The sequence below is a fragment of the Oncorhynchus nerka genome, unplaced genomic scaffold (genome assembly GCF_034236695.1).
Source record: "Oncorhynchus nerka isolate Pitt River unplaced genomic scaffold, Oner_Uvic_2.0 unplaced_scaffold_998, whole genome shotgun sequence".
Lineage (NCBI taxonomy): Eukaryota > Metazoa > Chordata > Actinopteri > Salmoniformes > Salmonidae > Oncorhynchus > Oncorhynchus nerka.
In genome coordinates, this window is record NW_027040300.1 from 95,786 (window position 1) to 111,946 (window position 16,161).

At 43.9% G+C, this 16,161-nt stretch overlaps 1 pseudogene; it reads left to right on the forward strand.

Moving 5' to 3' along the window:
- Nucleotides 1–16,161, forward strand: part of LOC115126011 (plasma membrane calcium-transporting ATPase 3-like) — a 180,375-nt pseudogene that overhangs the window by 89,775 nt on the left and 74,439 nt on the right.

The following is a 16,161-nucleotide window of genomic DNA, read 5'->3' on the forward strand; positions in this document are numbered from 1 at the left end:
GTTGAGTGGGGCTGAAGGTTGGGACTGGATGGTGGTCAGAGATAGATGGGAGGGGTTGAGTGGAGCTGAAGGATGGGACTGGATGGTGTTGAGAGATAGATGGGAGGGGTTGAATGGAGCTGAAGGATGGGACTGGATGGTGTTGAGAGATAGATGGGAGGGGTTGAATGGAGCTGAAGGATGGGACTGGATGGTGTTGAGAGATAGATGGGAGGGGTTGAATGGAGCTGAAGGATGGGACTGGATGGTGTTGAGAGATAGATGGGAGGGGTTGAATGGAGCTGAAGGATGGGACTGGATGGTGTTGAGAGATAGATGGGAGGGGATTGAATGATGGGAGCTGAAGGATGGGACTGGATGGTGTTGAGAGATAGATGGGGGGATTGGGAAGGATGGGACTGGATGGTGTTGAGATAGATGAAGGATGGAGTGAGCTGAAGATGGGACTGGATGGTGTAGAGATAGATGGGAGGGGTTGAATGGAGCTGAAGGTTGGGACTGGATGGTGTAGAGATAGATGGGAGGGGATTGAATGGAGCTGAAGGATGGGACTGGATGGTGTTCAGAGATAGATGGGAGATGGGAGGGGTTGAGAGTGGAGCTGAAGGTTGGGACTGGATGGTGTAGAGATAGATGGGAGGGATTGAATGGAGCTGAAGGATGGGACTGGATGGTGTTCAGAGATAGATGGGAGGGGTTGAGTGGAGCTGAAGGATGGGACTGGATGGTGTAGAGATAGATGGGAGGGGTTGAATGGGGCTGAAGGGTAGGACTGGATGGTGTTGAGAGATAGATGGGAGGGGTTGAATGGAGCTGAAGGTTGGGACTGGATGGTGTTGAGAGATAGATGGGAGGGGTTGAATGGAGCTGAAGGATGGGACTGGATGGTGTAGAGATAGATGGGAGGGGTTGAATGGAGCTGAAGGATGGGACTGGATGGTGTTGAGAGATAGATGGGAGGGGTTGAATGGAGCTGAAGGATGGGACTGGATGGTGTTGAGAGATAGATGGGAGGGGTTGAGTGGAGCTGAAGGATGGGACTGGATGGTGTTGAGAGATAGATGGGAGGGTTGAGTGGAGCTGAAGGATGGGACTGGATGGTGTTGAGAGATAGATGGGAGGGGTTGAGTGGAGCTGAAGGATGGGACTGGATGGTGTTCAGATAGATGGGAGGGGTTGAATGGAGCTGAAGGATGGGACTGGATGGTGTTCAGAGATAGATGGGAGGGGTTGAGTGGAGCTGAAGGATGGGACTGGATGGTGTTCAGAGATAGATGGGAGGGGTTGAGTGGAGCTGAAGGATGGGACTGGATGGTGTTCAGATAGATGGGAGGGGTTGAGTGGAGCTGAAGGATGGGACTGGATGGTGTTGAGAGATAGATGGGAGGGGTTGAGTGGAGCTGAAGGATGGGACTGGATGGTGTTGAGAGATAGATGGGAGGGGTTGAGTGGAGCTGAAGGATGGGACTGGATGGTGTTGAGAGATAGATGGGAGGGGTTGAGTGGAGCTGAAGGATGGGACTGGATGGTGTTCAGAGATAGATGGGAGGGGTTGAGTGGAGCTGAAGGATGGGACTGGATGGTGTTCAGAGATAGATGGGAGGGGTTGAGTGGAGCTGAAGGATGGGACTGGATGGTGTTCAGATAGATGGGAGGGGTTGAGTGGAGCTGAAGGATGGGACTGGATGGTGTTCAGAGATAGATGGGAGGGGTTGAATGGAGCTGAAGGATGGGACTGGATGGTGTAGAGATAGATGGGAGGGGTTGAATGGAGCTGAAGGATGGGACTGGATGGTGTAGAGATAGATGGGAGGGGTTGAGTGGAGCTGAAGGATGGGACTGGATGGTGTTCAGAGATAGATGGGAGGGGTTGAGTGGAGCTGAAGGATGGGACTGGATGGTGTTCAGAGATAGATGGGAGGGGTTGAGTGGAGCTGAAGGATGGGACTGGATGGTGTTCAGAGATAGATGGGAGGGGTTGAATGGAGCTGAAGGATGGGACTGGATGGTGTTCAGAGATAGATGGGAGGGGTTGAATGGAGCTGAAGGATGGGACTGGATGGTGTTCAGAGATAGATGGGAGGGGTTGAATGGAGCTGAAGGATGGGACTGGATGGTGTAGAGATAGATGGGAGGGGTTGAATGGAGCTGAAGGGTGGGACTGGATGGTGTTCAGAGATAGATGGGAGGGGTTGAATGGAGCTGAAGGATGGGACTGGATGGTGTAGAGATAGATGGGAGGGGTTGAATGGAGCTGAAGGATGGGACTGGATGGTGTTCAGAGATAGATGGGAGGGGTTGAGTGGAGCTGAAGGATGGGACTGGATGGTGTTCAGAGATAGATGGGAGGGGTTGAATGGAGCTGAAGGATGGGACTGGATGGTGTTCAGAGATAGATCGAAGGGTTTGAGTGGAGCTGAAGGATGGGACTGGATGGTGTTCAGAGATAGATGGGAGGGGTTGAATGGAGCTGAAGGATGGGACTGGATGTTGTTCAGAGATAGATGGGAGGGGTTGAATGGAGCTGAAGGATGGGACTGGATGGTATTCAGAGATAGATGGGAGGGGTTGAATGGAGCTGAAGGATGGGACTGGATGGTGTTCAGAGATAGATGGGAGGGGTTGAATGGAGCTGAAGGATGGGACTGGATGGTGTTCAGAGATAGATGGGAGGGGTTGAATGGAGCTGAAGGATGGGACTGGATGGTGTTCAGAGATAGATGGGAGGGGTTGAGGGGAGCTGAAGGATGGGACTGGATGGTGTTCAGAGATAGATGGGAGGGGTTGAATGGAGCTGAAGGATGGGACTGGATGGTGTTCAGAGATAGATGGGAGGGGTTGAGTGGAGCTGAAGGATGGGACTGGATGGTGTTAAGAGATAGATGGGAGGGGTTGAATGGAGCTGAAAGTTGGGACTGGATGGTGTAGAGATAGATGGGAGGGGTTGAATGGAGCTGAAGGATGGGACTGGATGGTGTTCAGAGATAGATGGGAGGGGTTGAATGGAGCTGAAGGATGGGACTGGATGGTGTTCAGAGATAGATGGGAGGGGTTGAATGGAGCTGAAGGATGGGACTGGATGGTGTTCAGAGATAGATGGGAGGGGTTGAATGGAGCTGAAGGTTGGGACTGGATGGTGTAGAGAGATAGATGTGAGGGGTTGAGTGGAGCTGAAGGATGGGACTGGATGGTGTTCAGAGATAGATGGGAGGGGTTGAATGGAGCTGAAGGATGGGACTGGATGGTGTTCAGAGATAGATGGGAGGGGTTGAGTGGAGCTGAAGGATGGGACTGGATGGTGTTAAGAGATAGATGGGAGGGGTTGAATGGAGCTGAAGGATGGGACTGGATGGTGTTCAGAGATAGATGGGAGGGGTTGAATGGAGCTGAAGGATGGGACTGGATGGTGTTCAGAGATAGATGGGAGGGGTTGAATGGAGCTGAAGGATGGGACTGGATGGTGTTCAGAGATAGATGGGAGGGGTTGAATGGATCTGAAGGATGCGACTGGATGGTGTTCAGAGATAGATGGGAGGGGTTGAATGGACTGAAGGTTGGGATTGGATGGTGTTCAGAGATAGATGGGAGGGGTTGAATGGATCTGAAGGATGGGACTGGATTGTGTTCAGAGATAGATGGGAGGGGTTTAATGGAGCTGAAGGATGGGACTAATAACCACAAGATAAATAATGTAATAATAATGTCCATAAAACGTCTATGGGTTAAGAACTTTGTGAAAGAGCCCAGTTTAAAAGATAGGGAAAATAACAAATAAAACCAGATGGACATCAGTAATAGATGGGAGAGGTTGAGGGTAGAGGAAGAACATCAGTAATAGATGGTTGAGGGTAGAGGAAGGACATCCGTAATAGATGGGAGAGGTTGAGGGTAGAGGAAGGACATCAGTAATAGATGGGAGAGGTTGAGGGTAGAGGAAGAACATCAGTAATAGATGGTTGAGGGTAGAGGAAGGACATCAGTAATAGATGGGAGAGGTTGAGGGTAGAGGAAGGACATCAGTAATAGATGGGAGAGGGTAGAGGAAGGACATCAGTCATAGATGGTTGAGGGTAGAGGAAGGACATCAGTAATAGATGGTTGAGGGTAGAGGAAGGACATCAGTAATAGATGGTTGAGGGTAGAGGAAGGACATCAGTAATAGATGGGAGAGGGTAGAGGAAGGACATCAGTAATAGATGGTTGAGGCTAGAGGAAGGACATCAGTAACAGATGGGAGAGGTTGAGGGTAGAGGAAGGACATCAGTAGTAGACGGGAGAGGTTGAGGGTAGAGGAAGGACATCAGTAACAGATGGTTGAGGGTAGAGGAAGGACATCAGTAATAGATGGTTGAGGGTAGAGGAAGGACATCAGTAATAGATGGTTGAGGGTAGAGGAAGGACATCAGTAATAGATGGGAGAGGTTGAGGGTAGAGGATGAACATCAGTAATAGATGGTTGAGGGTAGAGGAAGGACATCAGTAATAGATGGTTGAGGGTAGAGGAAGGGCATCAGTAATAGATGGGAGAGGTTGAGGGTAGAGGAAGGACATCAGTAATAGATGGTTGGGGGGTAGAGGAAGTACATCAGTAATAGAGGTTGAGGGTAGAGGAAGGACATCAGTAATAGATGGTTGAGGGTAGAGGAAGGACATCAGTAATAGAAGGTTGAGGGTAGAGGAAGGACATCAGTAATAGATGATTGAGGGTAGAGGAAGGACATCAGTAATAGATGGTTGAGGGTAGAGGAAGGACATCAGTAATAGATGGTTGAGGGTAGAGGAAGGACATCAGTAATAGATGGTTGAGGGTAGAGGAAGGACATCAGTAATAGATGGGAGAGGTTGAGGGTAGAGGAAGGACATCAGTAATAGATGGGAGAGGTTGAGGGTAGAGGAAGGACATCAGTAATAGATGGTTGAGGGTAGAGGAAGGACATCAGTAATAGATGGTTGAGGGTAGAGGAAGGACATCAGTAATAGATGGTTGAGGGTAGAGGAAGGACATCAGGGTAATAAGGACATCAGTAATAGATGATTGAGGGTAGAGGAAGGACATCAGTAATAGATGGTTGAGGGTAGAGGAAGGACATCAGTAATAGATGGTTGAGGGTAGAGGAAGGACATCAGGAATAGATGGTTGAGGGTAGAGGAAGGACATCAGTAATAGATGGGAGAGGTTGAGGGTAGAGGAAGGACATCAGTAATAGATGGTTGAGGGTAGAGGAAGGACATCAGTAATAGATGGTTGAGGGTAGAGGAAGGACATCAGTAATAGATGGTTGAGGGTAGAGGAAGGACATCAGTAATAGATGGTTGAGGGTAGAGGAAGGACATCAGTAATAGATGGTTGAGGGTAGAGGGTTGAAGGACATCAGTAATAGATGGTTGAGGGTAGAGGAAGGACATCAGTAATAGATGGTTGAGGGTAGAGGAAGGACATCAGTAATAGAGGTTGAGGTAGAGGAAGGACATCAGTAATAGATGGGAGAGGTTGAGGGTAGAGGAAGGACATCAGTAATAGATGGGAGGAGGAAGGACATAGAGGAGGACATCAGTAATAGATGGTTGAGGGTAGAGGAAGGACATCAGTAATAGATGGGAGAGGGTAGAGGAAGGACATCAGTAATAGATGGTTGAGGGTAGAGGAAGGACATCAGTAATAGATGGTTGAGGGTAGAGGAAGGACATCAGTAATAGATGGGAGAGGTTGAGGGTAGAGGAAGGACATCAGTAATAGATGGTTGAGGGTGAGGAAGGACATCAGTAATAGATGGGAGAGGGTAGAGGAGGACATCAGTAATAGATGGTTGAGGGTAGGAAGGACATCAGTAATAGATGGGAGGGTAGGTTGAGGGTAGAGGAAGGACATCAGTAATAGATGGTTGAGGGTAGGGAAGGACATTGATGGGAGAGGTAGAGGAAGGACATCAGTAATAGATGGGAGAGGTTGAGGGTAGAGGAAGGACATCAGAGATGGGAGAGGTTGAGGGTAGATGGTTGAGGGTAGAGGAAGGACATCAGTAATAGATGGTTGAGGGTAGAGGAAGGACATCAGTAATAGATGGGAGAGGTTGAGGGTAGAGGAAGGACATAAGTAATAGAGGTTGAGGGTAGAGGAAGGACATCAGTAATAGATGATTGAGGGTAGAGGAAGGACATCAGTAATAGATGGTTGAGGGTAGAGGAAGGACATCAGTAATAGATGGTTGAGGGTAGAGGAAGGACATCAGGAATAGATGGTTGAGGGTAGAGGAAGGACATCAGTAATAGATGGGAGAGGTTGAGGGTAGAGGAAGGACATCAGTAATAGATGGGAGAGGTTGAGGGTAGAGGAAGGACATCAGTCATAGATGGTTGAGGGTAGAGGAAGGACATCAGTAATAGATGGTTGAGGGTAGAGGAAGGACATCAGTAATAGATGGTTGAGGGTAGAGGAAGGACATCAGTAATAGATGGTTGAGGGTAGAGGAAGGACATCAGTAATAGATGGGAGAGGTTGAGGGTAGAGGAAGGACATCAGTAATAGATGGTTGAGGGTAGAGGAAGGACATCAGTAATAGATGGTTGAGGGTAGAGGAAGGACATCAGTAATAGATGGTTGAGGGTAGAGGAAAGACATCAGTAATAGATGGGAGAGGTTGAGGGTAGAGGAAGGACATCAGTAATAGATGGTTGAGGGTAGAGGAAGGACATCAGTAATAGATGGTTGAGGGTAGAGGAAGGACATCAGTAATAGATGGTTGAGGGTAGAGGAAGGACATCAGTAATAGATGGTTGAGGGTAGAGGAAGGACATCAGTAATAGATGGTTGAGGGTAGAGGAAGGACATCAGTAATAGATGGTTGAGGGTAGAGTAAGGACATCAGTAATAGATGGGAGAGGTTGAGGGTAGAGGAAGGACATCAGTAATAGATGGGAGAGGTTGAGGGTAGAGGAAGGACATCAGTAATAGATGGGAGAGGGTAGAGGGAGGACATCAGTAATAGATGGTTGAGGGTAGAGGAAGGACATCAGTAATAGATGGGAGAGGGTAGAGGGAGGACATCAGTAATATATGGTTGAGGGTAGAGGAAGGACATCAGTAATAGATGGTTGAGGGTAGAGGAAGGACATCAGTAATAGATGGTTGAGGGTTGAGGAAGGACATCAGTAATAGATGGTTGAGGGTAGAGGAAGAACATCAGTAATAGATGGTTGAGGGTAGAGGAAGGACATCAGTAATAGATGAGAGAGGTTGAGGAAGGACAGGAGTAAAAACAAACAAAATATAACTATTGTAAAATAGACTGTGTCCTTAAAATGTAAATAGTACGTAGAAGCTGGAAGTAGAAGCAAAGTTTACATACACTTAGGTTGGAGTCATTAAAACTTGTTTTTCAACCACTCCACAAATGTCTTGTTAACATACTATGGTTTTGGCAAGTCGGTTAGGACATCTACTTTGCGCATGACACAATTAATTTTTCCAACGATTGTTTACAGACAGATTATTTCACTGTATCACAATTCCAGTTGATCAGAAGTTTACATACACTAAGTTGACTGTGCCTTTAAACAGCTTGGAAAATTCAATAGCTTTGGAAGCTTCTGATAGGCTAATTGACGTCATTAGAGTCAATTGGAGGTGTACCTGTGGATGTATTTCAAGGCCTACCTTCATACTCAGTGCCTTTTTGCTTGACATCATGGGAAAATCCAAATAAATCAGCCAGGACCTCAGAAAAAAATTGTAGACCTCCACAAGTCTGGTTCATCCTTGGGAGCAATTTCCAAATGCCTGAAGGTACCACGTTGATCTGTACAAACAATAGTACGCAAGTATTAACACCATGGGACCACGCAGCCGTCATACCGCTCAGGAAGGAGACGCGTTCTGTGTCCTAGAGATGAACGTATTTTGGTGCGAAATGTGCAAATCAATCCCAGAACAACAGCTAAGGACCTTGTGAAGATGCTGGAGGATACAGGTACAGAAGTATCTATATCCACAGTAAAATGAGTCCTATATCGACATAACCTGAAAGGCCGCTCAGCAAGGAAGAAGCCACTGCTCCAAAACTGCCATAAAAAAAGCCAGACTACGGTTTGCAACTGTACATGGGGACAAAGACCGTACTTTCTGGAGAAATGTCCTCTGGTCTGATGAAACAAAAATAGAACTGTTTGGCCATAATGACCATCGTTATGTTTGGAGGAAAAAGGGGGAGGCTTGCAAGCCGAAGAACTCCATCCCAACCGTGAAGCACGGGGGTGGCAGCATCATGTTGTGGGGGTGCTTTGCTGCAGGAGGGACTGGTGCACTTCACAAAATAAATGGCATCATGAGAAGGAAAATGATGTGGATATATTGAAGCAACATCTCAAGACAGGAAGTTAAAGCTTGTTTGCAAATGGGTCTTCCAAATGGACAATGACCCCAAGCATACTTCCAAAGTTGTGGCAAAATGGCTTAAGGACATCAAAGTCAAGGTATTGGAGTGGCCATCACAAAGACCTAAATTCTATAGAAAATTTGTGGGCAGAATGTGTGAGAATGTGTGAAAAACTGAGTTTAAATATATTTGGCTGAGGTGTATGTAAACTTCCGACTTCAACTGTATGTATGATATTTACAGAAAAATATATGGGGGATTGGAAGTGATGCAGACAATTACATTGATGGAAGCTACAATCTATCTGCAGTATTACAGCTGATTATCCTCTAAAACAAAGGTCTTTAAAGGACTCTCAGACCAGGGAAAACAAGATTCTCTGGTCTGATGAAACCAAGATTGAACTCTGCCCTGAATGCCAAGCGTCACGTCTGGAGGAAACCTGGCACAATCCCTCTAAAACAAAGGTCTTTAAAGGACTCTCAGACCAGGGAAAACAAGATTCTCTGGTCTGATGAAACCAAGATTGAACTCTGCCCTGAATGCCAAGCGTCACGTCTGGAGGAAACCTGGCACAATCCCTCTAAAACAAAGGTCTTTAAAGGACTCTCAGACCAGGGAAAACAAGATTCTCTGGTCTGATGAAACCAAGATTGAACTCTGCCCTGAATGCCAAGCGTCACGTCTGGAGGAAACCTGGCACAATCCCTCTAAAACAAAGGTCTTTAAAGGACTCTCAGACCAGGAAAACAAGATTCTCTGGTCTGATGAAACCAAGATTGAACTCTGCCCTGAATGCCAAGCGTCACGTCTGGAGGAAACCTGGCACAATCCCTCTAAAACAAAGGTCTTTAAAGGACTCTCAGACCAGGGAAAACAAGATTCTCTGGTCTGATGAAACCAAGATTGAACTCTGCCCTGAATGCCAAGCGTCACGTCTGGAGGAAACCTGGCACAATCCCTCTAAAACAAAGGTCTTTAAAGGACTCTCAGACCACGAGAAACAAGATTCTCTGGTCTGATGAAACCAAGATTGAACTCTGCCCTGAATGCCAAGCGTCACGTCTGGAGGAAACCTGGCACAATCCCTCTAAAACAAAGGTCTTTAAAGGACTCTCAGACCACGAGAAACAAGATTCTCTGGTTATTTTTAATAACTTTGCTAAAATTTCTAAAAACCTGTTTTTGCTTTGTCATTTTGGGGTATTGTGTGTAGATTGAAGGAGAAAAAAAATGCAATTAATTTTAGAATAAAACTGTAACGTAACAAAATGTGTAAAAAGTCAAGGGGTCTGAATACTTTCTGAATGCACTGTATAAAAAATTGATATTTTAGAAATACAAATGACAGTGACCTTATTGGAGGGCGCTGCCAATAAACTGCCTGGACATAATGAACATCTTGAAGATTGTCACATGAATCAACTCACTGACGGTCAAACTCAACACGTATCAGAACCATCGACCCCTTTTCTTCAAGACAGCATGGCCACAAAATGGTTGAATAAACCAACAGCCTAAACATACATTTCCTTCATGTCCTCCCTTAGTAAGGGTGATAAGGGAAACAATAACAAACCTTTTTTCATTTATCCGTTATTTTACCAGGTAAGTTGACTGAGAACATGTTCTCATTTGCAGCAACGACCTGGGGAATAGTTACAGAGGAGAGGAGGGGGATGAATGAGCCAATTGTAAACTGGGGATGGATAGGTGACCGTGATGGTTTGAGGGTCAGATTGGGAATTTAAAGAATATTGTATAACTGATTAAGATTTAGATGAGGTTTATGGTGATACTCAATCTACCGTGGGATTCCAGTTAACCCTTTACTGCAGTGGGCTAAATCAGGATATTTAGATATTAGACAACCAATAATATGTTACCTGACATCAGACAACCAATAATATGTACCCTGACATCAGACAACCAATAATACGTACCCTGACATCAGACAACCAATAATACGTACCCAGACATCAGACAACCACTAATATGTACCCAGACATCAGACAACCAATAATATGTACCCAGACATCAGACAACCAATAATATGTACTCAGACATCAGACAACCAATAATATGTACTCAGACATCAGACAACCAATAATATGTACTCAGACATCAGACAACCAATAATATGTACCCAGACATCAGACAACCAATAATATGTTACCTGACATCAGACAACCAATAATATGTACTCAGACATCAGACAACCAATAATATGTACTCAGACATCAGACAACCAATAATATGTACTCAGACATCAGACAACCAATAATATGTACCCAGACATCAGACAACCAATAATATGTACTCAGACATCAGACAACCAATAATATGTTACCTGACATCAGACAACCAATAATATGTACTCAGACATCAGACAACCAATAATATGTACTCAGACATCAGACAACCAATAATATGTACCCAGACATCAGACAACCAATAATATGTTACCTGACATCAGACAACCAATAATATGTACTCAGACATCAGATAAGCAATAATATGTACTCAGACATCAGACAACCAATAATATGTACTCAGACATCAGACAACCAATAATACAATACATGAATAAGTGACCATAGGCTGTGTGGTGTCGATGCTGTTGGTTTATTTCTGTGAGCAACCATTTTGTGGCCATGCTGGAGAAATGGCTGTTGGGGAGTGGGGGGGTCTAAGGTGACGTTGGGGGGGGTCTAAAGTGATGTTGAGAGGGGGGTATAAGGTGACGTTGAGAGGGAGGGTCTAAGGTGATGTTGAGAGGGGGGGGGGTCTAAGGTGACGTTGAGAGGGGGGTCTAAGGATACGTATGGGATTGTTTTGAAGATGGTCATACTATGAATTATTTAGCTATTTGATTTAGACTTGTAGGACCCCTTTACGTGTAAAACTAAATCATAAGAAACACGGTTCTGAAGTGTTTGTCCTATATCTAGGAGCAGAAAGAAAACTCATGAAACACTTTCAGTTTTACACGTATTTAACCGCTTTTTGGGGTAGGAACAAAACTACCTTTATACTTCCATTTGTTTTTTAAAACCTGGTTCTGTTTTTAAAAATGATTTTACTTAGATTGATCTGTCTAACCTTTAGATGTTACAATTGTACTTAAAAAATGTTTTAAAATATTTAAAACATTCTAAGATGTTTGGTCCGCTCAGAGCTTTTACCCAACTGGTAGTTTTACCATTTTAGCTAACCCTAGTCGGCAGGTGTTCCTCCCTCCTCTCTCCTCCTGTAGAAAATGATGAAGGATAATAACCTGGTTCGCCACCTGGATGCATGTGAGACGATGGGGAACGCTACGGCCATCTGCTCCGACAAGACCGGCACTCTGACCACCAACCGCATGACTGTCGTACAGACCTTCCTAGGTAACACACACACACACACACGCACACACACACACACACACACACACACACACACACGCACACACAGTGTCCCAGTAGTAAAGTGTGTCTTGTGTGTTTGTAGGTGACCAGCACCACCGGTCAGTTCCGGAACCAAAACAGGTCAACCCCAAGACTCTAGAACTACTGGTCAACGCCATCGCTATCAACAGTGCCTACACATCCAAGATCATGGTGAAGAGAGGGACGGGGGGTGGATGGGAGGAGATAGGGACAGACTGACACTGAGACTGAGAGACGGAGAAATAGACGAGAGACTGTCACCAACACTGAGACTGAGAGACGGAGAAATAGACAAGAGACTGACACCAACACTGAGACTGACAGACGGAGAAATAGACAAGAGACTGACACCAACACTGAGACTGAGAAATAGACAAGAGACTGACACCAACACTGAGACTGAGAGATGGAGAAATAGACAAGAGACTGACACCAACACTGATACTGAGAGATAGACAAGAGACTGACACCAACACTGAGACTGAGAGACAGAGACAGAGACATAGACAAGAGACTGACACCAACACTGAGACTGAGAGACGGAGAAATAGACAAGAGACTGACACCAACACTGAGACTGAGAGATAGACAAGAGACTGACACCAACACTGAGACTGACAGACGGAGAAATAGACAAGAGTCTGACACCAACACTGAGACTGACAGACGGAGAAATAGACAAGAGACTGACACCAACACTGAGACTGAAAATAGACAAGAGACTGACACCAACACAGACTGACAGACGGAGAAATAGACAAGTGACTGACACCAACACTGAGAGACAGAGAAATAGACAAGAGACTGACACCAACACTGAGACTGAAAATAGACAAGAGACTGACACCAACACAGACTGAGAGACGGAGAAATAGACAAGAGACTGACACCAACACTGAGACTGAGAGATAGACAAGAGACTGACACCAACACTGAGACTGAGAGACTGAGAAATAGACAAGAGACTGACACCAACACTGAGACTGACAGACGGAGAAATAGACAAGAGTCTGACACCAACACTGAGACTGACAGACGGAGAAATAGACAAGAGACTGACACCAACACAGACTGACAGACGGAGAAATAGACAAGTGACTGACACCAACACTGAGAGACAGAGAAATAGACAAGAGACTGACGCCAACACTGAGAGACAGAGAAATAGACACGAGACTGACACCAACACTGAGACTGAGAGACAGAGAAATAGAAATAGACAAGAGACTGACACCAACACTGAGACTGAGAGACAGAGACAAGAGACTGACACCAACACTGAGACTGGGTGACAGAGACAGAGAAATAGACAAGAGACTGACACCAACACTGAGACTGAGTGACAGAGACAGCGAAATATACAAGAGACTGACACGAACACTGAGACTGAGAGACAGAGAAATAGACAAGAAACTGACACCAACACTGAGAGACAGAGAAATAGACAAGAGACTGACACCAACACTGAGACTGAGAGACAGAGAAATAGACACGAGACTGACACCAACACAGACTGAGTGACAGAGACAGCGAAATAGACAAGAGACTGACACAAACACTGAGACTGAGAGAGAGAGAAATAGACACGAGACTGACACCAACACTGAGACTTAGAGAGAGAGAAATAGACAAGAGACTGACACAAACACTGAGACTGAGAGAGAGAGAAATAGACACGAGACTGACACCAACACTGAGACTTAGAGAGAGAGAAATAGACAAGACACTGACACCAACACTGAGACTGAGAGACAGAGACAGAGACATAGACAAGAGACTGACACCAACACTGAGACTGAGAGACGGAGAAATAGACAAGAGACTGACACCAACACTGAGACTGAGAGATAGACAAGAGACTGACACCAACACTGAGACTGAGAGACTGAGAAATAGACAAGAGACTGACACCAACACTGAGACTGAGAAATAGACAAGAGACTGACACCAACACTGAGACTGACTGACGGAGAAATAGACAAGTGACTGACACCAACACTGAGAGACAGAGAAATAGACAAGAGACTGACGCCAACACTGAGAGACAGAGAAATAGACACCAACACTGAGACTGAGAGACAGAGAAATAGAAATAGACAAGAGACTGACACCAACACTGAGACTGAGAGACAGAGAAATAGACAACTGACACCAACACTGAGAGACAGAGAAATAGACAAGAGACTGACACCAACACTGAGACTGAGAGACAGAGAAATAGACACGAGACTGACACCAACACTGAGACTGAGTGACAGAGACAGCGAAATAGACAAGAGACTGACACAAACACTGAGACTGAGAGAGAGAGAAATAGACACGAGACTGACACCAACACTGAGACTGAGTGACAGAGACAGAGAAATAGACAAGAGACTGACACAAACACTGAGACTGAGAGACAGAGAAAAATACAAGAGACTGACACCAACACTGAGACTGAGAGACAGACAGTATTTGTTGGTCAATACCAATATCAATAATACATGTTTACCCCCCCCAGCCTGCAGACCAGGAGGGGGGTCTAGCTAAGCAGGTGGGGAACAAGACAGAGTGTGGCCTGCTGGGCTTCGTTCTGGACCTACAGCAAGACTACAGCGCTGTCCGAGACCGGGTCCCTGAGGAACAGCTGTTCAAGGTTAGTTTAAATACATCTAACATTATTATCATCTAACAACTGTATACCGGTTATTTTACCAGGTATTCATACTGAGACCAAGGTCTATTTTACAGGTGAGCTCTGGTTTACAGAAAATACACACATCAATATAAATACAGAACGGAAGCAGAAAGACAACAGGGTCATGAAACACATTCATCAGTATGCAGTTATTAGGTTATTATATTACAAGGTAACAACTACAACAAGGTCAGTTATTACATCAGTTATTAGGTTATTATATTACAAGGTAACAACTACAACAAGGTCAGTTATTACATCAGTTATTAGGTTATTATATTACAAGGTAACAACTACAACAAGGTCAGTTATTACATCAGTTATTAGGTTATTATATTACAAGGTAACAACTACAACAAGGTCAGTTATTACATCAGTTATTAGGTTATTATATTACAAGGTAACAACTACAACAAGGTCAGTTATTACATCAGTTATTAGGTTATTATATTACAAGGTAACAACTACAAGGTCAGTTATTACATCAGTTATTAGGTTATTATATTACAAGGTAACAACTACAAGGTCAGTTATTACATCAGTTATTAGGTTATTATATTACAAGGTAACAACTACAACAGGGTCATGAAACACATTCATCAGTATGCAGAACCTATTTCACTTCTATACAACTATACAAGGTCAGTTATTACATCAGTTATTAGGTTATTATATTACAAGGTAACAACTACAACAAGGTCAGTTATTACATCAGTTATTAGGTTATTATATTACAAGGTAACAACTACAACAAGGTCAGTTATTACATCAGTTATTAGGTTATTATATTACAAGATAACAACTACACAAGGTCAGTTATTACATCAGTTATTAGGTTATTATATTACAAGGTAACAACTACAACAAGGTCAGTTATTACATCAGTTATTAGGTTATTATATTACAAGGTAACAACTACAAAAAGGTCAGTTATTACATCACTTATTAGGTTATTATATTACAAGGTAACAACTACAACAAGGTCAGTTATTACATCAGTTATTAGGTTATTATATTACAAGGTAACAACTACAACAGGGTCAGTTATTACATCAGTTATTAGGTTATTATATTACAAGGTAACAACTACAACAGGGTCAGTTATTACATCAGTTATTAGGTTATTATATTACAAGGTAACAACTACAACAGGGTCAGTTATTACATCAGTTATTAGGTTATTATATTACAAGGTCAGTTATTGCATCAGTTATTAGGTTATTATATTACAAGGTAACAACTACAACAAGGTCAGTTATTGCATCAGTTATTAGGTTATTATATTACAAGGTAACAACTACAACAAGGTCAGTTATTACATCAGTTATTAGGTTATTATATTACAAGGTAACAACTACAACAGGGTCAGTTATTACATCAGTTATTAGGTTATTATATTACAAGGTAACAACTACAACAAGGTCAGTTATTACATCAGTTATTAGGTTATTATATTACAAGGTAACAACTACAACAAGGTCAGTTATTACATCAGTTATTAGGTTATTATATTACAAGGTAACAACTACAACAAGGTCAGTTATTACATCAGTTATTAGGTTATTATATTACAAGGTAACAACTACAACAAGGTCAGTTATTACATCACTTATTAGGTTATTATATTACAAGGTAACAACTACAACAAGGTCAGTTATTACATCAGTTATTAGGTTAT